Source organism: Ambystoma mexicanum, chromosome 1q, assembly GCF_040938575.1.
Source record: "Ambystoma mexicanum isolate Mex_15411 chromosome 1q, UKY_AmexF1_1, whole genome shotgun sequence".
NCBI lineage: Eukaryota > Metazoa > Chordata > Amphibia > Caudata > Ambystomatidae > Ambystoma > Ambystoma mexicanum.
In genome coordinates, this window is record NC_090922.1 from 616762678 (window position 1) to 616788120 (window position 25443).

General features: G+C 47.9%; 1 protein-coding gene and 1 pseudogene across 7 annotated transcripts in view; one reads left to right on the plus strand and one right to left on the minus strand.

The window, feature by feature from the left end:
- The window catches only part of RASAL2 (RAS protein activator like 2), a 1332618-nt gene that overhangs the window by 922934 nt on the left and 384241 nt on the right, over positions 1–25443 (plus strand). The window lies entirely within an intron of this gene.
- On the minus strand, positions 10503–11139 carry LOC138533606 (large ribosomal subunit protein eL20 pseudogene; annotated as a pseudogene).

The window sequence follows — 25443 nt, forward strand, 5'->3', positions numbered from 1 at the left end:
TGTTAGGGAGAATTCTCAGAAATGTGCAAATTCCCTTTTCCCATAGAGACCCCAGCTCTTTTGCTGGACTTTAGGACTTTACATTTTGATCCTGGAGAGAGTGAGACCCTTTTCCCATTCTCTCTTGTATTTTTCTTAGATTTGAACTCTGTTTCTTTTGGTTTTGGAGGCTGACAAACTCCATAGGCATCATCTTTTTACATTGACACACAGCACAGTCAGTGCAGTGGCACAGGGAAGTCTTTCGGTTTTCCCAAAGGTTTAAATATCTTCTCTTGGTTAAACTACTGTTTCCAAGAGCAGTAAAGTGAAATTGTCTTTACTTACATTTTGTAACTTTGTAGACCCAGCACACACTATCTTACATAGAGTTTTGGATGGGTTACTTAGTATCCCCTTTGTCTACTTTCTCAGTGAACATGTTTGTTACCCTTTCTACAATGAATGGCTGTTGAGTGGTTTACTTTACTTTTTCCTACCATTGTGTGTTTTTACCGCAGACTGTGTTCGCAGCTGCATTATAGCACCCATGGGTGCCAATTTTGTCAAAATCGCCCTGGTCTTCTTTTTTCGCCATTTCTTGTGGAAAGGTCTTTCTTGAGATTTACTCTGCCCGCCAAACCAGGTTTGGTCCTTTTGTTTGTTTTGTCTTTGGCGGGGTTCACTGGTGAAGCCCGCCTCTAGCTCCAGTGTGTGTGGCAGGGCAGGAAGCAAGGGAGGTTCCCGAAACTCCCTGTGCTTATTCTCCTTGGTTACAGGAATGCACCCAAAGGTGATTGGTGGCCGGCTGTCTGTCCTTGGAGGACAGCCACCCTGCTGTGTGAGTGACAGCTAGGCTTCAAATAATGGGAGAGACGTGCATAAAAGGCAAGGTCTTTTGCAAGGAAGGCAGAGTCGACCACTGGACGAAGGAATCCGAAGAAGAACTTGGAAGAGAAGCGTGCTTCAACTCCTGGACTGTTGGTTTGCCCAGTGAAGCTCTGCTGCAGTGCCAAAGCTCCGAATTCGACTCGACTAGAGAAGCCCTGCAAAGGATGACTCCTCCCCTTGGGTTGGTGGGACCAATCGACCCCAAGACGAACACATCTGGAAATCCTCGCTTTGCTGGCTGTACTTCCATTGCTGCTGCAGGAACAGAGTTCCAGGGACAGGAACACCCAAATTAAGTGCATCGTTTTTAAGCCGGACCCGAGCTCCAGGAAGATCCTCCGGACTCCTTCGAAGCAGGGCTGACCAAGCCTGAGCCACCTCAACAGAATGCAGAACCCCAGAAGCAAGGAAAACCCACAAGGTGTCTAAGAACCGCAGTGGTGCCATTCGCGAGAAGCTGAAAGCGCAAAGTGCCGCTGATCTGAACTTTGCCCATTGCCGTCGCCGACCTTCGAATCATAGTGCAGGAGTCCCCAGGCGTCCTCCCTCTTGTCCCCACGACTGAGGCCCAGGAACAACAGGATCTGCCATACTACAACAGGAACAGAAGCCAGTTGGAACTAATTTCTTCAGAGCTTAGATACTGTCAACTAAGGGGTACTTACCTCTTGTTGGGTAGCTTGCTTGCTCTCAGTTGAGACTTTCATTTGTTGCCTTTTGCAGAGTTGCTTTCAGCTTCAGCTTTGCCCCCCACAAGCCTCCCAGCTTGGGGCCCAACAATTGTTTATTTTTCTACAAAACTCTCTATAACATTGTGCAAGACTTTTTACTTACCTTCAAGAAGTGCCTCAGCTCCTCTAGGCTTTGCTCAGGTGACATTGCCTGTCCTGGCTCCCTGAAGACTCTTCTAACCTCTGACTTTGTGTTTGATCTGTCCCCCAAAAAGTAATACATTCTTTACTTTTATAGCTGGGAAAGGGTTAATCTACATTGCAGTGGGGGTTCAAAAGTGCTTACCTGTTTGAGAAACTTGCTAACCATTATTTCCTTCCCTACCCCTTTCTTTTTGACACCAAACTCAGTATTGCTCTAAATGTACCAGTGATATATCAATGTCCACGGTGTCCTAGTTATTGCAGTCACCTCAGTGTGTAGGAAGTGTCTGTGTGCCATCCCAAAAGGGTATCTACTGATTTATTGACACTGAGAGTGTCTCTTTTGAGGTATATGTAAGTGTTAAATATTTGCTCCCTTCTAAAGAAGGCTTATTTTAAAAATGACTGTTAAAATAATAAATAATTGTTTAATCAAGAAACCTTGAGTATAAGAGTTATTTGGATACTCGTCACTGTGAAACTGTTGCAACCCTACAGCTCACATCGAACCCTCTTGAGCCTGGCTGCTCAGTCACTCTACCAACTTGTGTAGTACAGACTTATACCAAAGGTTGGTTTACCTATTGCCAAGAGGGCAAGGCTGGTGCACTCTGCCATGCTGGCAGTGTTACTGCATACAATCTTGCCTAACACCGGGCACGGCACAAACCTAATTTTTGTACAGCCACTAAATTTAAAGACCTCAGAACCATTCTTGTTCCTTCATGCAATTGCTCTGTATGTTCTGGCTTTCAGGAGTTATTTTGCCCAAGGGCATCTGCCAAGGGAAGCTTCTCTGCCCATTTTCTACATTACAGTACATCTCCATAAGCCGCCAAGAGATTGCACCAAGTTCAGCTTTCATGCTGAAACGAATAAAACATATAGAACTGGTCTTGTCCTATAGTCTTTTGAAGATTAATTTCTAATGCATGTCTGCATAATGATGGAACAGAACTGTCTGATCTGATTGGGCATTCTGCTCTTAGACAGAAGCTTCCGCCCATGGTGCTACTTTACTTGTGAGAAGATAGACCCACGTCTTTGAGCAAAGTCTGTACAGCGTACCAACCAGCACCCTCCGGTACATTGGATCTTTCACACACCGCTATTCTCCCTGTTGACAATTGGGGTAGGGGATTCCATGTTAGAGCATTGTTTGGTAAAACTGAAACGGACTGCTTAACTGAGAACCCCGCTTTGTAGATCACAGATAATTGGGTGAAATTGTTGAACCCAGGTTCATTTTTTATAGTGGAGCCCAGTCCTTCCAGCGTGTCTGTCTGCAAAGCCCAGGTAGCTGACGAGTCATTACTTTAGGAATCAACCAGATTTGCCCTGGAGAGAGGCAATATACTGGTTCTCACTCGGCTGCCAGTTGCTACACACTTGAAGGATTTGAGGACCATTAACCTTGCCAGGGAGAGCAGCATTGCTTTTGGTATATCATGATCTCTTATCTCAACCCTTTTGTTGGTTTGTGGCAAATTGCCCCAGACAACTATGAGGCCAAAAACATTATCAGCTATTTGGTTCCAGTTGGAGAGAGACCGGAATCTGGAGCGGAGAGCACTGATGCAGGGAAGTACAGAGAGACCTGCTGGTACACTTCAGACAATGAACCAGTGACTGAGTCTCAAGATGAGCTGGGACAGCATGTCAAAAGGCTGGAAAACTTTCAGATCGAAAAGTAGGCATATCCAGAGTCCACTTAGCCACTGATGAAGGTGTAACAAGCCAAATAAGTAATCCACCTGAAGAGAGCATCATGGCGAAGAGAACCTGCAAACCCGAGCATGGAGTGGGAAGCAGCGAGGGGTGGTAAGGTGTTGGCAGTCATTGCCTGGAGTGGAGGTGCAAGAGCTTGCTCACAGACCCCAGGATAAGTGAGGGGCTGGTGGAACCGGATGATGAGCACCCGCCCCTTAGACGAGCAAGAGACCCAGCTCAGTGAAAGGTCTTGCAGACCATAAAAAACCAACCAGGAGACTAACAAGATGTCTGCCCATGACAACGAAGGTTAAAGGGCCGTGGGGGGGCATGGTGTAGTCGGGAGAGTGAGCTACTGCATGCTGGCAGAGAGGGTCCATTAAAGCCCCACAACCCTAAGAGAGAAAACGATGATACTGTGTGCTATTATGGAGAGAATAAGTCTAGTGCGGGAGGAACATTGCTGTGGGACAAAACACAAATCCCTAAGTTTCAACAAAGGAAAAGAAGGAACTTCACTGTGATATCAACGACATGTCCTGATTCCACTGTGATGATGCATAAGAGGGTAGTCTGGGGTCACCACCTACTTTACATTGGGTCTACTACCCTTGAGGTAGTAAGCAGATGGCAGAAACATTGGCCCACCTTATGCATCAGATAACTCCGGCTGCCATCACCAAGCACCCAGCAACGCCAGCGGATGCCCTACAGCAGTGCATTTCTAGATTCAGACTTGTGGCGTTTTTCCTTATCCACTCAGGTTGCAACCTTATTACATTACTGTGCCGAAACTGGCCCAAGCTGTAACTGTCCCAGAGTCCTGCTGGGATCCAGTGTGCATACACATTGCTACTAGTTATCTGGTGTCCGAGAAGCTTAGGCCCCAGCAGCAGTCCAGCACTGAATTTGCAGTACTGAACACGTCCACGCACCACTAAGATACCTGGGCAAGCAGTTTAAAAATGTAGTTTGAGCCTTTTTTGTTTATTCTTCCACAACGTTTCACAGCTCTCTGCTCTTGTACCAAGCCTATGGTTTATCCATAGAAATACTTCACTTTAACCCAGCCAAATCTGAGAATGTCTACAAAGTATACTTCAAAAAGATGTAAAATTAAAGAGAGATTAAAATAGCTGTGCATTTATTAGTGGATCATATGTGTTTCTAGTCTGAGACTGTAATGGCTTAAAGGGCTATTAATCCTTCATCTGCGTCATTTGAAAATAAAGTGAAAGCTATGAATGAAGGAGAAGCAAGATGAACCACTTTATTTACCAGATATGTTAAAACTCCTGTGTGTCAGATTGTTGATGCCAATCATCTTGGTGTCTCGACTCAAGTTTAAACTCCTCATGTAGAGTTTTCCAATGTCTAGCTAGCCCAGGTTGGAGAGATCTTCGGCCACCTGTTTATAGTGATCAAGCATCAAATACTACAGCCCATGAAGAAGCTTCCATTTTTTGCAGGCTCTGGCTTTGGTAGCCATTACCTTCACAGAAAGGATCTCAGCCATCCAGAAGTCAATTTCACAATTCTCTGCCAATCAAAAGCCCCTGCTCATTAATTTCTAGAGTGCTTTTCTAAAATACCTTTGCCCAACACTCTAGATATGAGCAATGAAACCCCACTCTCGGCTTGGTAGGGTTAAAAGAAAAGGTTTCTCACTCCAGGGAACCATCTATCATGTCTTCTGTTATCACTATGTTATTAAGCCATGTTTTGGACATTCTTTGAAGTATATGCCCCCCAACACACTACGAGATCAGTTGGAGGGAGAGAAACTCTAAGTCCTTCTGAATTCACAGGGTCCATGGCATCGATCTGCTGAAGTTAAAGGAAACCTTTCTGGTCCTAAAATAATTCCCACTTATTAGCCAGACTCAGGTGACTCTGATGTACACAGAGCACAGCAAAGCTACTTCAACATGAACAAAGGCTTTCCAACCTTTGGTTGGCTAGCAATGGGACTATGATTGACATTACCAGATTCACTACCCCATCACAGTTTATCACACAGAAGTGAGGAATTAACTGGGAGACACTTGGTCTTCATCATGCAAATGCAGCCTCCAGTATTTGGATAGATTGTGTCATCCCATGTATTCCTCATATATGATATCTCCAATATCAAGCTTCCGCTGCTTTGGAAAATGTTTTCGGCATAGGGCGCTGTTCGCCGATGCAGTCGACTCGATGTCCCTCGATGGCCCCTGTCTCGAGGATGACGTCATCGAAGGTGTAAATGTAATGTGCAGCGCCCGTTGGCTTCAGTTCCGATTTTCCGAATAAGCTTTTGCTTCATGAACTACGGCACGCTTCATATATCACTTCAAGTTTGTGATTAATGTCCTCGTCTTCGGCTCCGACAACCCCGAAGACTTGGTTTAAGAAATGGCAAGACTGTGACGCTAAAATATGACCCACATCAGGTGTGCTTGTGGTGTCTTGGTGTGGAGCACAAGACCTCGACTTGTGAGAAGTGTCAACCGATGACTGGAAAAACTCTGAAGGAGCGTAAAGGGAAATTTGAGGTAGGTAGACTCCCCAAGAAATCCCCTTGACTACCCTGTCGAATAAACATTAATCTGACGAAGCGAGAGAGGATTCTCCTCGTTGGAAGACGACTAAAAGGTCCAGATCATGGTCTCTCGTCACTCCTCGTCTTCGAAATCAAAGAGAAGGCATCATAAATCGCCTACTTTGTCTTCCTCGTCCGACTCTTCTCCAGAGAGGAGTATATCTTGCCCTACTATGACCTCTACTCCGGCTAAATGGGAATCATTCAAGCAGGAAATGCTAAACATTTACGAGAGTCCGAATCCCGCGAAGCGGGCATGTTCCTACTGCGCCTTCTGAAGCCTGTTAGGAAAGGGCTCAGGCTAAGGCCTGTGCGCCCTCGAGCCCGGGACAAAGGATCCATCAAGCCATCAAAGTCTGTCAACGTTCTAAGTCATCGACCCCGTTGATGCCATCAACACCCAAGACCTCTTCATCGAAGACATCGCAAAAATCAAATTTGGTGAAGACTCCATTGGCATCTGGCTCGAAAGCATAGACTCCTTTACCAGTAATTCAAAAATCCTTTACACCATTGACTAGAAAGGATTTTTTTCAAATCTCTCAGACAATGAGCCTTTAGACAACAATGATCCACCGTTTGGATTACAATATGGCACTCCTAATGTTCCTGATCATTTTATAACGGAGGAATCTAGGATGTAGGACCTGCGTGAGAATTTACAAACAGCCAGTGGAGTGGACCCCTCAACAGAGTAGGATTTTGGCAATCCAGAACCAGATGATCACGCAGAGGCATCTTACAGGTATTTAATGACCAGGGTCACAGATTTTATGGGATGGAACAGGCCTGCCTCCTTTTTTAGCAGAATGACCTCACAGATATCCTAGACAAAGGTTCTGAAAGGGATCCAATCCTACCTTGTCATGTCGCACTACAGAAGAGAGTAAGTGCAAACTGGGAGGCACCTAAATCGAGTCGGGCAGTTAATAAAAATGTGACAAAAAATATAGGCTATCAAATAGTGACCCCAGCTATTTGTCTAAACATCCTACCCCAGAAAGCCTGGTGGTGCCAGCAGCAACCGCTACCTCCAAGCAAGCAGCCTATCTGACCATTCCACCAGATCGGGATGATGAGCATATAGACACCTGGTCAAGGAAAGTCTTTTCTGCCGGGAGTACGGCTCTCAAATCAGCCAACTCTACATGTGCTCTTGCACAATTTACCTTCACCCTATAGTACTGTGCATCCATGGCGGCTCAACATATTCCCGAAGGTGAAGAACGAGACGGCTTTTTGGCCATTGTAAAAGATGGCAAAGAGGCCATATATGAGTCTCTACAGTCAGGTTTGGATTCTGCTGACAGTATCAGCAGAGCCATGGCGGCAAGCACAGTGATACGCAGGTTGCGTGGTTAATGAAGTCTGGATTTGCAACGGACATGCAGTCTAGACTCCTTAATACGCCTTTTGACAGGTCTCATCTTTTTGGCAGCCAGGCTGACGAAAACCTTGAGAAGCTGCAGACCTCAAAGGCGGCAGCCAAGCCTCTAGGTGCCGCTATTAGGAAGCCTCAGCCCTTTCACACCAGTCGACCTTCTTGGAGGGATACATCATTTAGCTACTATTCCTCAATTGGAAGAGCAAGAGGATTGCTGGTCAAGGAGGCCAAAGAAGATTCCCCTGTGGTGGACGAGGGAGAGGTGCAAAGCCCTCCCAAGCAGTGGATCTTTACCATCAGACGCTGCTTCATCTGTCTCAAAACCTCTCTTAGGTCTTGACTCACAACACTGCGGTGGGAGGCAGACTGTCTTAGCATCTGAAAGAATGGAGGGGTATTACTTCAGATGCTTGGGCATTAGTAACCATAGCCCAAGGTTACTGCCTCCCCTTCATTCAGAGACCTCAGAATCATCCATCAGGAAGCCATTCGTCAAAGGTTCCAGATCGGTTCCCTTTTCAGGAAATGTTGAGCCTGCTAGAGAAAGGTGCTATAGAGCCAGTACCTGTAACGGAGAGGAACAAAGGATGGTATTCTCCATATTTCCCTATCCCCAAGAATGACAGAGGACCGAGACCCATCTTGGACTAGAGACACTTGAACAAGATCCTCAGGAAGGACAAGTTCAAGATGGTCACACTTTCTCAGATCCTTCAGGCCCTCTAACTCCAGGATTAGATGAGGTCATTGGACCTTCAGGATGCTTTATTTTCATGTGCCTATCCAAGCACAGAAAGTACCTGAGGTTCGCTGATGGCGGTTCTTATCAGTTCCGAGTTCTGTCGTTTGGGCTGACCTCCGCCCGGGGGTTTTCACCAAACTGATGGAGGTGGCGGTAGCGAGTCTCAGGAGAGGGGAGATTGTCTTCCCCTACCTGGATGATTGGCTGATCAGGGCGCATTCTCCCGAACAAGTCCTGGATCATCTCAGCGTGACCTGCCACTCTCTCTGCAGACTGGGCTTCTCCCTCAATTATAAGAAGTCCCATATGATACCATCTCAAAAGCTCCAATTCATCGGGGCTGTACTGGATGCATCCTTGGGAAAGACATTGCCACCCGAGGTGAGGGCTCAAGACATTCTGCAGATAGTCACCAAATTTCAGAGTGCCCAGCGTCTCCCGGTCTTCGACTTCTTGTGGTGGCTCAGCCTCATGGCATCATGCTTTTCTGCCCTCTGTACATGTACAGGGAAAGAATGTCCTGATGATAATGGACAACACAGTGGCCATGTACTACCTGAACAAGAGAGGAGATGTAGGGTCACTTCCACTGTGCAGAGAGGCAATGCATCTCTGGTTCTGGGCAATACAAGGAGGATCTCTCTTTCAGCAGTTCACCTAGCCGCAGAGGAGAACACGGCGGTGGACGCTTTGAACAGGTAGAGCACAGTTTCCCACGAGTGGGAACTAGCTCAGGAAGTCCTTCACATGTTCACTTCTTGTGAAACCCCTCAGGAGGACCTGTTCGTGACCAGTGACAACCGGAAGTGTGAACTGTTCTGCTCCAGGATATTTACCCCAAGTGAAGTGCTAGCAGACACGTTCATGGTGGACTGGGAGTTTCCACTCCTGTACGTGTTTCCTCCAGTACCCGCCATACCTTGCGTGATCAGGAGGTTGAAAAAGTTCGCGAAATCCACAGTCCTAACTGCCCCGAATTGGGCCAGGAGGGCGTGCTACCTGGACTTTCTGGACATGTCCATCTACCCTCTAATACTACTTTCACAAAGAGAGGACCTTCTCTCGCGAGAGGAGGGTTGGGTTCTCCATCCAGAGGTCAAGACACTCAGCCTTCACGCATGGTTTCTGTGAGGCTGAGGTACAAGGATTGGGACCTCCCGGATGACGTAACAGAGATTTTGCTTTCGGCACGAAGGCCAGCAACAAAGTCTTTGTACCACTGCTGTTGGAACAAATTCTACAGCTGGTGTAGGTATAAGAATGTGGATCCTTTTCTATGCAAAACCCCAGAGGTGTTATCTTTTCTGCTGCATTTGGCCAATCTGGGGCTCCAGGTTGGAACCATTAAACGTTATTTAGCTGCGCTTTTCATCCTCAGGCGCTCGTCTGAGGAAATGTCATATTTTAAAATACCTTTGGTGATACAATTTCTAAAGGGACTCAGTAACGTGTTCCCTTCATCTCCTTTTCACGTTCCTGTTATGAACCTTAATCTTGTTTTGAAGTTTCTCATGTGTGCACCATTTGAACCACTCCATTCATGTCCCTTAAGACTACTAACATTCAAAACCATCTTGTTAGTAGCATTAACATCAGCCCGTAGGGTGAGTGAGTTGCAGGCACTATCTTCTAAACCACCTTTTACAGTCTTTTTATAAGGACAAGCTCATCCTTAAGGTCAAACCTTCATTTCTACCTAAGATTATATCAGATTTTCATTTGGGACAAAAGATAGTATTACCTACTTTATACCCTCCGCCTCATCCTGGCAAGGAAGAGGAAAGGTTACACAGACTTGACCCAAGAAGGGCTCAGAGTTACTACATTTCAAGGATGTCAGTTTAGTCTAGATGACCAACTGTTTATAGGATACACTGGTCATAAACTGGGACAGGCTGTAACTAAACAAACCTTGTCCAGATGGATTATTTTAGCTGGAAAAGATCCCAGAAGGCTGGAGAGCCCATTCCACTAGGGGTATGGCTATTTCTTCCGCTCTGCAAAGAGTTATTCCTATAATAAAGAAATTGTGAGGCAGCCACTTGGTGTACCATTCACACATTTACAAAGCGGTGTTGCCTTGATTCCACCTTAAATCAGGATGAAGCTTTGGGAAAGCAGTCCTTATTCAGATCATAACATCCCTTGATGACAAAATGTGTCTCCCTCTGCCAAAACGAATACTGCTTTGGGAGTCTATCATAGATGAGGAATACTTGGGAGGACACAATCCATTTCAAGAACAAGTTACTTACCCCTGGTAACGTTCTTTCAACTGGATGTTCCTCCCACGTATTCCCCATTGCCCCTCCCAGCCTACCCTGCAGTAGAATTTCCATGTTATTGTTATTTTTTTTTTTTTTTCCAAACAGAATTTATTAGTACACAACCCCAACAGGACAGTTTTCCTTTTAGAAGAATGTGTTTGGTCTCTTGGTGGTAAAACGTGGTCTCTGCTGGCGACGCAGAACTCTGTGTGGAAGAGGGAACTTGATTTTGGAGTTGTGGAACTGCTTGACTGCAGGCCTACGCCACTTGCTGGCCGCAATCTCTTTGACCTCCATAATCTGAATAGAATGGGCTCTGGCGCGATGGCGAGCACCCATATCCCGGTAGCATCGAGTTACTGCATTTGCAGTAGTCGGGTCCCTGTATTCTCTGTACATGTTGTGAGTTCCACTTCGAGAATCATAGCGCAGCCAGATACCAAAGTTCTTCACCCTCAATGGAGACTTCTCAAACACCTGGCCGCAGTAGACAATCTCTCCAGAAGCCTTTTTCATTTTCTTAAGCTGAGAAACGAAGTACCAGAACCGGGATTTGGCCACCACATGGTTGGGTGCAAATATTCTCATGCGGTAGAGGGGAGGGATTTTGGCTTTAAGTGTAGGCAAGGAGCGCCCAACCACCTTGTACTCCCGAAGATTCCCCGGCGCCTTCATGGTGCCTCGACAGCGGCCAGCGAGGAAAAGGAAGCCCAGGCTCCAAAACTCGCTGGACGTCACCGGGCCGCCGGAAGCAGACGCTTCTTCAGAGTCTAGTATGGTCTAAACCACATTAATGCTGGTAGTTCTACTGTAAGAAAGACAAGAAAAAACAGAACTGAAGCCAACAGGTACTGCACGTTCCATATATACCTTAGATGACGTCATCCTCAAGACAGAGGCCCTGGAGGGACATCGAGTTGACTGCATCGACGCACAGCGCCCTCTGACGAACATTTTTCCTGATGCAGCTGAAGCTGGCTATTGGAGATATCATAGATGAGGAATATATGGGAGCAACCATCCAGTCGAAAGAACGTTCCCAGGGGTAAGTAACTTGTTCTTCTGTGCTTTTCAAGACTTCAGTTCACCAACAGTTCAATATCTGTGCCATCAAATTCACGTGCAGAATGTATCTTGGGTGTAACAAGTGGCAAAGCTGCCTAAGACGGACTTTGCTCAATAATTTATTGGCTCTCATATGCATGCTTTTCCCATCCAAAAATTCACTAAGGTATTCAGAGATCTCAAGCGTAGACTACTTGCAAACATCAACTCAAAGGATTTGGCAAGTAGCAGGATCCTTTCGCATCTGGAGCCATGTACAGTATTTCATAAGGACAAGCTTGTGTTGAAGACGCATCCTTCTATTTTTCATGTCAATTATGGAACAGTTTGCCTGCCTTCTTTTGAAGCCCCTTACTTTCAACTGCAAAGAATCTTGAATAACATGAATGTTAGTATGGATCTTAGTTTCATCTTGTACTTCACAACATACATTTGTTTTTCAGACAGACTTTGTGTTTACTTGGTGGTCTTCTGGAAAGCAGACCTCATTTGATCTTTGGATGTTGTCATGATTTCTAATTGCACACTCGTGCAGTACTGGCCAAAATTCATTCTGTAGCGGTTACAGTCCATATGCCTCTGGATGTGCCTTTGTGGGCTGCTCCTCGTGTCTTTACTAAGCACTCATTGCTAAATGTTGGGTTCAGTATGAAATACTTGGTTTCATCAAGACCTCCTGAAAAATATATATATATATTTTTTTTTTTACTATGGGCTTACTACAGGTAGCTTTCTCCAGCACTGGATCTTTCATAGATTCACATGCTGTATGAGTATTCCCCGTCGTGAGGCTGGGTAACATAGAGCAGTTTATTTTATAAATTAAAACTGCAGTCACTTTAGTGCTCTAGGAGTCGTTTTTGGGTCATTTTGCCCACAGCCAATGGAAAGGTCTCCCTTAGCATCACCGCTAGAAGCTTTGGCATCTAAGGAGCATGCCTCGTCAATGGCATCTATGAGCAAACAGGCTGGAGCCAGAGCACACACTTCAACGAGTGAAATGTCTTTGAGGACTCTCAGCAAATCAGTGACCACAACCACATCGTCGAAATCTCGTCCACGTCAACGGCACAGAAGGCAGTCGTCTACCCAGTCATCAGCTGGCAAGGCTTCATACCATCAGGTGCAGGCCTTGGTGATGATCTCCCCTTAAGCTTTGTCTGCCCTGGCTGCTCTGCCCAGGCTTCCACACCCATTTCCACTTGCCCTAGATGTCACCATAGCTACAACAAGCTTGTCGGTGACCCCGTCTGAGCAGATCCTCTGGGATACTCAAACAGAGGAGTCTGTTGGGATTTTCTCAGAGGACAACGGACAATGTAGGGTCAGAGGCTATGCAGACTAGTCCTCTGCTGACCATGCCTCCCACTAGGTCGCTGCCAGCATCCAAGAGGTTCCATGCCATTTCATTGAAAGTACTTACTTTGTGGTAATTTACTATGAAGTAATTACTTTGAAATGTTACTTCGAATGTTTTATTTTTATCTTGGGGCTCCCACCTCTTGCCCCCCTTCCCTTTCATTACAACCCTTCCCCAAAAATCTCCTCACCCCCCTTGTTACCTTTTAACTCATATTTGTCAAAGTAATTTCAAAGTAATTACTTTGTAGCAAATTACCACGAAGTAATTACTGCCGAGAAAGCAATAGGATACCATCTACCTTTCCTTTGCTCATCATATTTCTCTCACATCTCGCTCCTGTCGATTTCATCTCTATAATATTCGAAGAGTCTGCCCTTTTTTCACTTTTCACGCCACAAAACTTCTTATCTCTTTGTTAATTTTCTCTCGACTATTTTATTGTTCTGTCACGTGCTTTGGTCTTCTCTGTTCACGTCTCGCTCCTCTTAAATCAATCTACCATCTTCTATTCGCTCACTCTGTCTTCTTTCTTATCGGGACTCTATCTCTTCTTCTTTTGTCTCATTTGGCTGGCTGTCTTTCTATTTCCAGCTTAAATTTAACTTTCTTTGGTTGGTCTTTAAATCTCTTCATGGACTTGCCCCTGACTATCATGCATCTATCTTCTCATTTTATATTCCTTCCCGCCGTTCTTCTGGTCTTTTTAGGCTGAATGTTCCCCTTCCCCCTTGTGCTCAATCCCGCTTTCGTTCTTTTCAGCTCTTTCCTCCTCTTAATTGGAATATGCTCCCTCTGTCTTTCCGCTCCATTACTTCTTGCTCTTTGTTCCGTTCCTCCCTAAAAACTCACCTGCTCCAGTCCTCTGATTGGTTGTTACTGGCAGTATCTGAACGCTGATTTGCACTGCTGATTTTATGTACTGTTGATTTTCTTATGTAAAGCGCTTTGGACAAAGGCGCTATATAAAGCACAATAAAAACACAAATACATCTATGGGGCTGCCACATCCCACTCCAATTGGCCCATCACTGGGAAGGGACATCTGATTGGACATTCTAACAACACTTTAGTCCTTGGTGTCAGAACTGCAGAAAAGGCTAGCTGGCCCTTCCACACCCCAGCAGGAGCCAGGCGGATCACGAGGAAGCACCTCCTCATACTCCAAAAGAACAACTGCCGCCTGCACCTGTACATACTCCTACGTCCCAGTACCGGAACCTTTGGCAGTGAAAAATTGAGGTTCCCCTTTAAATTTAGTATAGTGAGCTGGGGCGCGGCCACACCCTAGTGAGGCCCTGCCCTCTGGTGCCTCACCTCACTCCCTTTTTCCACAGTGCCGGTCCTGGCAGCCAGCGCAGAGACTTTTTTTGCTTTCCGCTTGCTCCCCATTTTGTTTTTTCAATCTTATTTAACTTCCCTTCGGTGCCTCACCTCCCCCGCCGCATGTCGGCAGCAGGTGGTTTCACGAGATGTGCCTCATGCGACCGCTCATTCCCGGCCTCAGACCCCCATGCACTCTGTCTTGAGTGTTTGGGGGCTGACCACCGCTGGGACGCATGTTCAGCTTGCAGCGCTCTCTGTCACAGGACATTGAAGAATCAGCTGTCGTGGTGGAGGGAGATCTGCCACACTTCTGCTCCCCACCTTAAGGACTTTGTCTCCACGACCTCTCAGTGGCCATCCTGGATCCAGTTCCGGGCCCGCCAGTGCTTTCGCCTATCGAATGGGCTTTGCAAGATGATCCCAGTCCCCTTCTCTCTGGAAGCGGCAGCGGATTGTACGGTACGGGCATCTGGCCTCCTCAAGGATACATCAACCCATCACAGCCTTACGGCTACACACACCAGATGCCTCAGCGCTTTGATCAGGAGTGGAGGCCCAGTGCCTCAGAGGGCTGGGCCCATAGGGACCTTGTGGCTTGCTAGGACCACTTCTTTGAGCGATTTGTCTTCCTCATGCATTCCCCTAAAATGAAGGTGCTCCTGACGGATATAGTGCAGGAGGAAATCCCGCAGGTGGTGGCGCTGCCTCGTCACCCGTTCCTCCAGCGCTGCTGGTTCCAGTGCCGGTCCCTCCCCCAGTCCAGGCCCTACTGGTTGTTTTGAGTCCTCCACTTCCTCCTGTACCACCATGCCTCCCCCTGAACTGCTGTTGGACCTGTCTTTGATGCCGGACCTGGGGGGGTGGGGCATTGGCACCTGTGTCTCAGGGCCCAGATTCCCCTCGGTCTATGGAACTGTCTTGTCCCTTTTTTGTTTGTCTTCGTGTCCATGTTTCTGCGCTCCGAAACTCGCGAGTTACCGACGCATTACAAATAAAAAAATAAAAAATAAAATAAAAAAGGGGGGTGAGGATGATGAACCCTCGGCATCCGTTAAGGCCTTTCATGACCGCCTTCTGGATCTGGTGGAGTTCTTGGTGGGAGGGGTGGAGGGGGGTCAGTCTTCCAGAGGAAGCCCCCAGGAGTTGGGAGTGCTAGCAGAGGTCTTGAGGAAACTCCGCACGATTCTGGCATTCCTCTCCAGAAGGATGTCCTGCATGTGGCGCGAAAGGTCTGGGAGAAGCTCAAGGCCAACGCCTAGATAAAAAAGAAGTTGGACAGCAGGTTCAAGTTGACGGACGGGGTGCCTATCCCCACTTGCAGCCTCATTCTTCGGTGGTGGCTGTGGCCTCCTTGTATTCTAAACCATTGCCTTTGTTGTCTTCCTCCACAGGAGCCACCTCCAGTTGTTGCTCCAAGGAAGACAAAGTCCTGAAGTCTTTGCGAAAGCGCTGTTATTCCATTTTAGGACTGCATCTGCAACGCAGACACGCTCTTGACTGCGTCTAACCAGAAGCTGTGGCAGGAGTTTAGGGGATTTCTGCCCGAACTCCCTTCGGACAAGCAAGCGTCCTTCAAGGCTTGTCTGGCAGATGCTCGGGCCATTGCGCGGGACCTCATGGAGTCTTCGGTCTCCCACATTGACACAGCCAGCAGAGGGCTGTGCCTTGGTGTCGCGATGAGAAGGGCGGCGTGGATGCACGCCACTATGTTGCCATCTGATGTGTAGGAACGGATCCTGGATCTGCCCTTTAAGTGCGTGGAACTTTTTCTTTTGTCAACCAATGACCAAGAAGAAAACCTCCACTCAAACTGCCAAGTCCTTGGCCATCCTGACAAAACCAGGACAGAAATCTTTCCCTCAGTCCCAGGGCAGGACAGAGTTCAAGACCTGTACTTTTCCAGCTTCAAGAGGTTCCGGGACCGCGGTATACAGAGGACTGACAGGTTGCCCAGTGACAACAGGAGGAAGCAGCAGAGGACGCTGCACAGATTTTTCTGCTCCCCTTCCTCTGCCCCCCCTCCAACGCCAAGAAGCACCTACGTCAAGGTTGGGGGACACAGCACACCCCTGGGGGCCATTTGACTCTGTTCCAGGACACCCGGAAATGTGTTTTCAGCAAACCGTGGATCCTATCTGTAGTCTGAACGGCTTCAGTCTTCCTCTTCCTTTGCCTCTACCATCCTCTCCTCTTCTTCATCAGATCGGGTTCCCTGGCTCTTTTATGGGAGGTCCTTTCGCTCTTGGAGATGCAGGCGATAGAACCAGTTCCTCTTATCGACAGGGGCTCCGGGTACGATTCGAGGATTTTTACTGAACCCAAGAACAACCAGGCTGGCCTGAGGGTTGTCCTGGGCCTGTCATTTCTAAATCTGTCTTTACAGCTGGAACGCTTCAAGATGATTACTCGCGCACACAAAGCCGAGTCTTTGTGTGTAGGGAACTGGATGTGGTCCCTGGACCTCAAGGATGCGCACCTGCATGTACCCATCTAGGAACCGCATCAGGTTTCTGCGATTTCATGATTATGTCGTACCACTTTCAGTACACAGTGCTGCCCTTCGGTCTGAACTCGGCCCCGCGTGTCTTCATAAAGTTGATTAATGCAGTGGCAGCCTTCTCCGCTTGGAGAGCCATCATCTATATCCTTATTTGGACGACTGGCTGGTGAGGGCGTGGTCATCTGACCCCAGCTGGGGTTCTCCCTCAACCAGAGGAATTCAGTTGTGTCCATCTCAGGAACTGGTCTTCCTAGGGTTGCGTTGGAACACTACCATTCAGCGGGTTTTCCCTTACACCTGAGAGGCTTCTGACCCTTCCCAAGGTGGTTGGGCACTTTCTGGCCCACTCGACCACTTGGCACGATGGTTCCAGCACATTCTGGGCCTGATGGCCTCCTTGCTCACTGTACAACATGCTCGCCTCAAGATGAGTTGCATCCAGCTCCATCTGGCAGCCAGTTGGGATCAGGAGACGGTGTCTCAGTCGGACAGGGTGCCAATACCACCACTCCTACTGCCCGATCTTCACTGGTGGCTGATGGAGGGCAATATCTCAGTGGGAGCCCCCTTCACCCCAGCGCCTACCCTGGTGGTGATGGACTCCTCACTTTCGGGCGGGGGGGCTACTCTGGACGGCTATGCAATTCATGTAGCATGGTCCAGGACGGAAGCCATCCTGCATATCAATATGCTAGAGGTCAGTGCAGTGGTCCTGGTCCTGGCCCTCAAGGAGTTTTTGCCCCTCATCAGGGACAGGTGTGTTCTGGTCAGGACGGACAATTCTATTACAATGTTTTACCTGAACAAGCAGGGTTGCACCCATTCCCTCCCCACCCCCCTTTGCATGGAGGCAGTATCCAGGGAATGGACCCTGACAGTGGGGATTTGGATTTCAGCAGTCCACCTCCCGGGGGACAGCAATGCAGAAGCGGACCAGCTGAGCCTCTTGGGTTTCAACACCTACGAGTGGGAGTTGCACACCGACTGCTTGTTGACCCTGTTCCAGCGTTGGGGGTCCTCTAACCTGGATTTGTTTGCATCCCCCCTGCCCCAACTTTGCTTCATGGGCAGGACAGGGTCAGAGGTCTCTGGGAGATGCCTACCAGATCTGTTGGCACGGCCGCAGGTATTATGCATTCCATCCCACCACTCCTCTGCTCCAAAGGACTCTCCGCAAGTTCCAGGCTTTGGCGGTTTGCGGCGTCATCCTGATGGCCCCCCACTGGCCTTAGAGACCCTGGTTTTCAGATCTACTGCAGTTGTGCTCCCAGTGTCCCATCCACCTTCCGATCTCCAGCAGGGGATTCCTGACTCAGCATGGTGGGGTAGTCGAGCATCCGGACCCAGCCAAGCTGCCGCTGGCAGCATGGTTCTTTACCAATTAGGGCTTCAACATGCTCAATTTTCAGATGACAACTGGAACATCCTTCAGGAGGCTCTCGATCTTAGTATAAGAGTAAATGGACTAGGTTCTGCCATTGGGCTTGTGACAAGGGTCTGGACCCTGTCACTAGTCCTCTGGATGACGTACTGGATTTTTCAACGCACCTGGCTCATTCTGCAGTTCAGGTGGATACTTGCTGCACTTATTTGGCAGCCATTGGAGCTTAAAAGAATTCCCCTGAGCATGTGTTTTCTGCGGCCAATCCAGTGGTTAAGGCCCACACCTAAAGGGGTTGTTAAGGCTTTTTCCGCCGGTGCATAGGCTGCACCCAGTTTGGGACCTCAGTGTGGTTCTGGCAGCTTTGCAGCGCAGGCCTTTCGAGCTGATGACCTCTGTGGACATCCGCTTGGTGACACTAAAGATGGTTTTACGGGTGGCTCTCACCTTTGCGGGCAGGGTTAGTGAGCTGCAGGCGTTGTCTTCGTGTAAGCCCTTCACCACGTTTCACAAGGACATGGTCGTCTTGCGCATTCACCCAAACTTCTTGCACAAAGTGGTCTCTCCATTTCATCTGAATCAGGAGATCTGCCTGCTGGTGTTCTTCCCGAACCGGCAGTCTGAGGTAGAGAGGGGCACTGCATTCCTTGGACCTCAAGATGGTCTTAAAGTCGGAGGCATTGTTGTTATTATTTTTTTTAATGTTTTATTTTGGTTGGCTGACAAAAATCAACCTTTCAATTATTGATTTTTGTGGGCTCCTCCCCCTGCTCTGTCTTCCAAGGCTTACATCGCACATTGGATGGCCCAGGCTATTTCGGAGACGTTACAAGGCCCTGGGCAGACCAGTTCCTGAGGGGATTCATGCCCATGCAGTCAGAGCTAAGGCCACGGCCGTCGTGTTTCAGAGACATGCTTATTTGGATTTCATCAGCAAGGCGGCTACTTGGCGACTCAGTCTGCCTTCTGTAAGCACTACTCACTGGACACCAGCTCCAGGTGTGATGCAGAGTTTGGTCAGGCGGTTCTTATTTTTTTTTACACTTGTAAAGCGCACTAAGCACTCGGGCATCAAGGCACTGTTGCAAACATGTTACTCGCAATACTTAAAGACCAGCAGGAATCGTACCAAGCACAAGGCTGTAATTGTCAATTGAATAAGTAACAGGCTTATATCATACGCAGCGCAAGGCTGGAAGAGTCCTATCGGGTGGATCATGTGCAGCACAGGGCTGGAAGGGTCAAATCGGGTAGGTTACAGGTGCATATCATACCTGGCGCAAGGCTACAAAAGTCAATCCGGGCTACAGACACATAGAATACGCAGAGCGAGGCTGGAAGAGTCATGTTGGGTATCTGCCCAATCCATCATGTACTGACATAAATATGCTGCAAATATAACACAGGGGTGCATGTCCAATCCAGTAAGTTGTAAACCGGTTAAGTTGCGTAAACAGGATAGAGCTGCAAGACCAATTGGGTAAGGAACGGGCAAGTGAAATGCACATACAGTGCTACGGCTCAAAAAACAGACTGTAAGAAAACAGGTTGGGTAAAGAAACAGCACTAGGCTGGATGTTCATTCCGATACGTTTCAGGCAAAGAGCCAGTGCATAAAGCAGGCTGCAGGACAAGTGTGGTAAATTGAATGGAAGGTTGATAACGTGTGCTTTCCGACTTCATTACTTTGCTGCAGATATTAGAGATATTTTTCCGCAATCTGGAAGTCCTTTTTGGCAGTATCAAATACCATCATGCAGCTGTAGATGCTGATGCTTGTGTTGAATTTAGCTGATTTTTCAGGGTTTCTGCAAAAAATCGCCATCATCACTGGAAGCAACGTGAGTGTGTGATGCTTCTTGGGGAGGGAGATGTGAATTCTTCAGGTTGCTGGGTGGGCAATGATGTGGCTACAACAGAAACGGGCCTTGCTTCTGGGCCTTCCTGCATCAGGCCTGCCGGCATGTACTGCAAGGGATGTCGTTGCAGTCACCGCCGGCTCTCAATTAGCCGCCGCCTCCTGTCCTATTCAAACTAATGGGGCCGATGGGGCCGATGGAGCCTCCCTCTCCAGAGCTCCCTGGAAGTCGGCAGCTCATTTCGCCCCTGATGCCGCAGGCTGAAGTTTTCAGACCCTTCCTACTGCATAGCATGGCGAGATGAGCCTCTGCCTCGACGCTTTGTGGGTAAACTGTGAGCTGTGATCTTCGTCAGGTTTCGTCCTGCTCTGAAGAACCTTTTTGCTTCATCCTAGATATGAGGCAGGTTATCACAGCTCCACCCTGAGTTCTTGTTCAGTGGAATCACCCATCAGGATGGAGGAAAAGGGACGGAACGTATGAGTAATTAAAGTTACTCACCGTATTGACTTGGAGTACTCATAGTCCATAGTCCCCTTTCCTCCATATCTACCACCCGCCTTCCCCCGCTAATATGCCAATGGCTGATGGGTATTAAGTGTAGCCAGGTATCTAAGCGTGCAATGTGTTCAAAGGGGACTGAGATGAGGTGCCGGAGGGCGAGCCTCTGTGCGGCATTCCCATGCCCGAGGCAACGCCCCTGTGCTCTATACTAAATTTAAAGGGGAGGCTCATTTGCTTGCTGCCAAAGGTACCGGTAGCGTCCCCATGGTGGGGGACGCCCACAAGGATGGAGGAAAGGGGACTTTAAGTACTCCTGTCACTAGGGTGAGTAACTTTAATTAATCTTACCGACACTGAACTGGAAGACAATGTTTTCCAGTGATCTACCACGCACACCACAGACACAGATGAGTTTGGCGAACTTGTGCTAGGTGATTGGAAACAAGATGATGTTAATCTCCATGACTCGCCCCCTGACTAAATCGGGTCCTTTCATACCCTAATGTCAAGGGCTACAAAGATATTTAGCTTGGTTCTAGAGGAACAGATGGAGGGTTTCCTCTGACAGCAGCGCAAGCAGCCCAGAAAGTCAGTGGTTGCAATTCCAGTGCTGGAAGACATATGGGAGGACGGTCTGTTGACCATGACCAACATCTCCTCTGCCCCTCCAAAGGAGAGGTTCGACAAACACTGGGTTCCAGATTCCGCATTCAAGTGCCTCACAGCCCAATCCTAACTTGGTGGTCTCAGCTGCTGCATGCAAACACTCGTCCAAACCTTTCCCGTCATACTCTGTCCCTCCACCACGATAAAGAGGGCAAGCATCTGGACGCATTTGGCAAGCCTATCATCACAACACCCACCACCACCATCAATGTGGCAAATGCTAGAGAACTTTAGCTCAAGTTGGGTCCCATTCTTGATTTCCTACTAGAAGAAAAGGCATAATCTTGCTCCCAGCTTCGAGAGAGCGAAGCTACTTCAGAGCACACCATTTCAACCTCTTTCGACATTGAGGACATAGGCTTCAGACAACGGGGCAACGGTGGTGTTTTACGCAGAGAAGGATGGCTTAAGGCCCAAAACTTCTGCCAGAAGTCAAATCAAAAGTAGTGGACATGTCCTTTAATGGGGTAGAATTGTTTGGCAAGAAGGTGGGGGAGACACCCCAAACCATCAAGGCAGACACTGAAATGGCACAGTCCCTGTGCACGCTGCAACAACGGTGCCAGTTCTTTCGATCTGGAAAATCAGGTTTCTCTCGAACATTGGAAGACTACTGGCCTGCATACACATTCCCAAAATACCGGACCCATGCATACCCAACTCTGGACACCCATAAATCAAGGTTCCAGTCCTATTCTGGAAACCAGCACCGCTGTGACTCCTGCCACATCAGGAGCAAGCAGCTAAACACATCTGAACTTGCTCGGGACCAGCAGCCTCCCACTTTCACACTCCAGTGGGTGGGAGGCTTTCCCAATTCATCGAAAACCGTCACCGCAGATTGATGGGTGTTGTCCCTCATCCAGCAGGGTCACACGCTGGAATTTTTCACAAAGCCACCTACGATTCCTCCCATGCAAAAGGTAGAGAAGGATGTGCCCCAACTACTACACGAAGTACAACCGCTCCTGGCAAAGGGAGCAATCGAAAGCATCCAATCAAGACAAAAAAGAAGTCGGAAGGCTATAGGCCCATCCTCGACCTCTGGGTCCTCAACAAATTCCTCAAGGCACAGACCTTCAGTATGAGTCTACAGCACATGTTGTCTGATCTTCAAGAAGGGGATTTTCTAGCATCCCTGGACTTGGATGTGTATTTTCACACCCTTATTCATCAAGAACACTGCCACTACCTATGCTTCACAGAGGCAGGTGCCCACTTCCAATTCAAGGCCCTGCCTTTCGGGCTTCAGCCAGCCCCGAGGGTTTTCACAAAATGCCTGTCCCCGTTGGTTGAGCACCTTCGATGCTAAGGTGCACACGACTATCCGTACCTAGGCGACTGGCTGGTACTAGCAGAGTTATTTCCAATGCCTACAGTCTCTAGGATTCTATGTAAACTTTCAAACAATTCTGTCTAACGCAGTCTCGGTGAGCGCTCTATTTGGGGGCTCAACTGGACACATGTTCCTGCATTACTACTCCCTCGGAGGAGAGTCTGCGAGCCCTTCTTGCCAGGGTCCTGTTACTCTCCCAGATGTCGACACCCTACCGGTGCCAGAAATACCAGCAACCCCCCCCCATGGGGTCCTATGGGACTCCATGGAAAGGGGAGTTACCGGTATTTCTGCTGCTTGTAATTTCACAGTAATACCGGGATACAAGGCGGCCGAAACAGCAATATCGTTTGGTGGTATCCCGCCGGAATTACCAGTGGGACACCACAAAAAATGTAATGTGTTGAAATAGTCACAAGTATGGATGAAACACGGCGCACTAGGCATACCGGGTAATAAAAGATTATCAATGCAGTGACCAGTGACTCTCTTGCTGGTAATCCATAGGCCCTCTTCTCTTAGAAAAACCTATGATAGGACTGAGAAAAGCACTTGGTTGGGGCGGGGGGGCTTTTCTGACGCTCATGTTTCTGCAGGGATCTAGACACATCATTTCTATTTCGTTTTTTATTTGAAAGGAATTTTCCATAATTATTTAATGCATCTAGGACATGCTGTGGGTCTGAAGACTATCTGTACGAAAGACTCTGGTAGCTTGCCCCCAACCTTAAAGTATTGAAATGGGCTGCCAAGTTTTTAAAAATCATTTAATACCGTGGCTTTGCCTGTTCACAAGCTCTCCGAATTGTAACCGTAAATGGAACTGAGACAGGAGAGAGAAAGCGAGTTGCCCAGGATTGAACTATTTAGATAAATCTGAAGGCTTGTAAATTCGGCAACAGATGAAATCTGTTCCCAACGATGTATCCTTCATTCTTTGGCCAAGAAGCTCCTGATTCAAAGATTGTTAAAGAACTCGAAGTCGCCAATTGCTGTAGGATGCATGCATGAGCGCGTGTGCCACATGCAATCAGAGGCGTCATAAAACGAGCAAAACCAAAAGAGCAAATCGATAATGAATGAGAAGCAAAATCACCAGCCGCAGAGATGATACAAATATTATCCCTGCTCAACAAATGGTTCTGCCTGGAGTCTGCGGCCGAGCATGCAAAGTCCCCTGATCCGCTGTAATCCCACTCTTTGATTCAGTGATGGTTGGGCCATGACACATAGGCCCAGGCACACTGCAGTCACCATCTGCCATTCTCGGCCTCATGGCCCAGAAGGCCAGCCCACGTGGGAGGGAATCCTCTAGATTTAGGACAGTAATTCTTCCAGCTGTGATCAGAAATCCTAGAGTCGCACCACTGAAAGTGTGCATGCTGAGGGTATTGCCTTCCAGGCTTTCCCGTGGCCATGGCTCTGATGGCAAGGAGATGCCATGGCTCCCGCTCTTTCGGCTCGCTCCACTGTGGGTAGGTGCAATTCATCAGTGCATCCTCGTCCTTCTTTCTTTTACGTCAGCCTTCCGTTGAGAATACAAGGAGCAAACACTTTATACATGCTGTATCACCTGCATTTGACCTGTATCCTGCCATACGCTTGCTCGCCTGCTGGGTTCATAGCATTTGCCCATGTTTTCTTTCATCCACTCTGTCTGCTGCATGGACTGCTTTCTCTTGGAACTTCTTTGCTAGTTCTGATTTTACATGAATGGTCGGATGTCACTTGTAATCCCCTAAAATATGGTGCCTAACGCTGCCTCAAGCCTTCACTGGTTTCTATTCTTTGACAAACGAATGTTAACCTGTAGTTTCTCCATAGTTGGCCATGGCAGACTATGGTTGGTTCACAATGTTTACCATGATTACGTCGGGTTGTTTGCACCACAGCGACCACCAGCTTAACAGGAGCTTTACCAATTAGGCAGGCCCTCCCTCCCTCTGAAGCATCATCTCGAGGAAAAAGAGTGGGTTTGCCACCCCAGGCCACTCCCTGGACACGCCACTGCTTAAGCATGTCCTCTCATACGTGGCCTGTGCCAGTAGCTATCCTCTTGCCACTTAGTGTAGCCAGTGGGTAGTGCGTGCTGCTCAGAACCTCTTCATACCCAGGGCCAAGTAGGTCAGAAGTCGGCAAAGATCCTGGAAAAACTTTTTTTCTCACATTCCTAAATTTTCTCAAATTCCTGTGCTAAAATTGGGGTTGGCCTAGGAAAAAATAAGGTGTGGAAATAGCTGATCCGCCTCCCGGCCCTTGTTGATTATTTTCTCCGACGTCGATAAATGTCACTGTTGATTTTTTTTTTGAAGCAGGACTGGAATGTTGGATCAGGCTCCGAAATGTGAGGTATGGGGCGGGGCTTCTGCATATACCTTTCTGCTTTTGGTTAGAGAGGGCAGAGAAGCCTTTCCTGAAACAGGCGGCTTTAAAGTGTCACTATGTTTGTGCACAAAAATGTATTTACACAAACGCAGCAAAACTTAAAAGCTGCTATCTTCAAGAAAGGCTTCCATCGCTGCTTCCATCAGAAAAATCAAAATGCGCACATCAGCCCCTCCCCACGGATGCGAGCCAACATATAACAATGCTAAGTGTTCTTTCACATCCAAGGGGAGGGGGCTGATGTGCACACTTGCTTTTTTTTAGGCAGAAAGTCGAGGAAGCCTTTTCTTAAACTGGCAATGTTAAAGGGTGTTGCATGTTAGCTCATTACGTATGTATACATGTGTGCAAGGAGTGTGTATGTAATTTGTGTGGATGAGTGTATGATGTATGGGGGCTGGATGTGCATGTGAATAAGTGTGTGAATGGGATGCTTAAGTAAGTGAATGTAATTGTGTGTGGGTGTGTTCGCTTATGTGTAATGTTAGGCCAAGAAGCTGATATGAGTGGGAGGTGGGGGCTTGGTGGGAGAGGGATGTGTGGGGAAAGGGTGATTTTGCTAAACATAACATTTTAGCGGACATCCATAATAAAGTAAACATAATGTGTTATGTGACTAGAATGCCATTTTG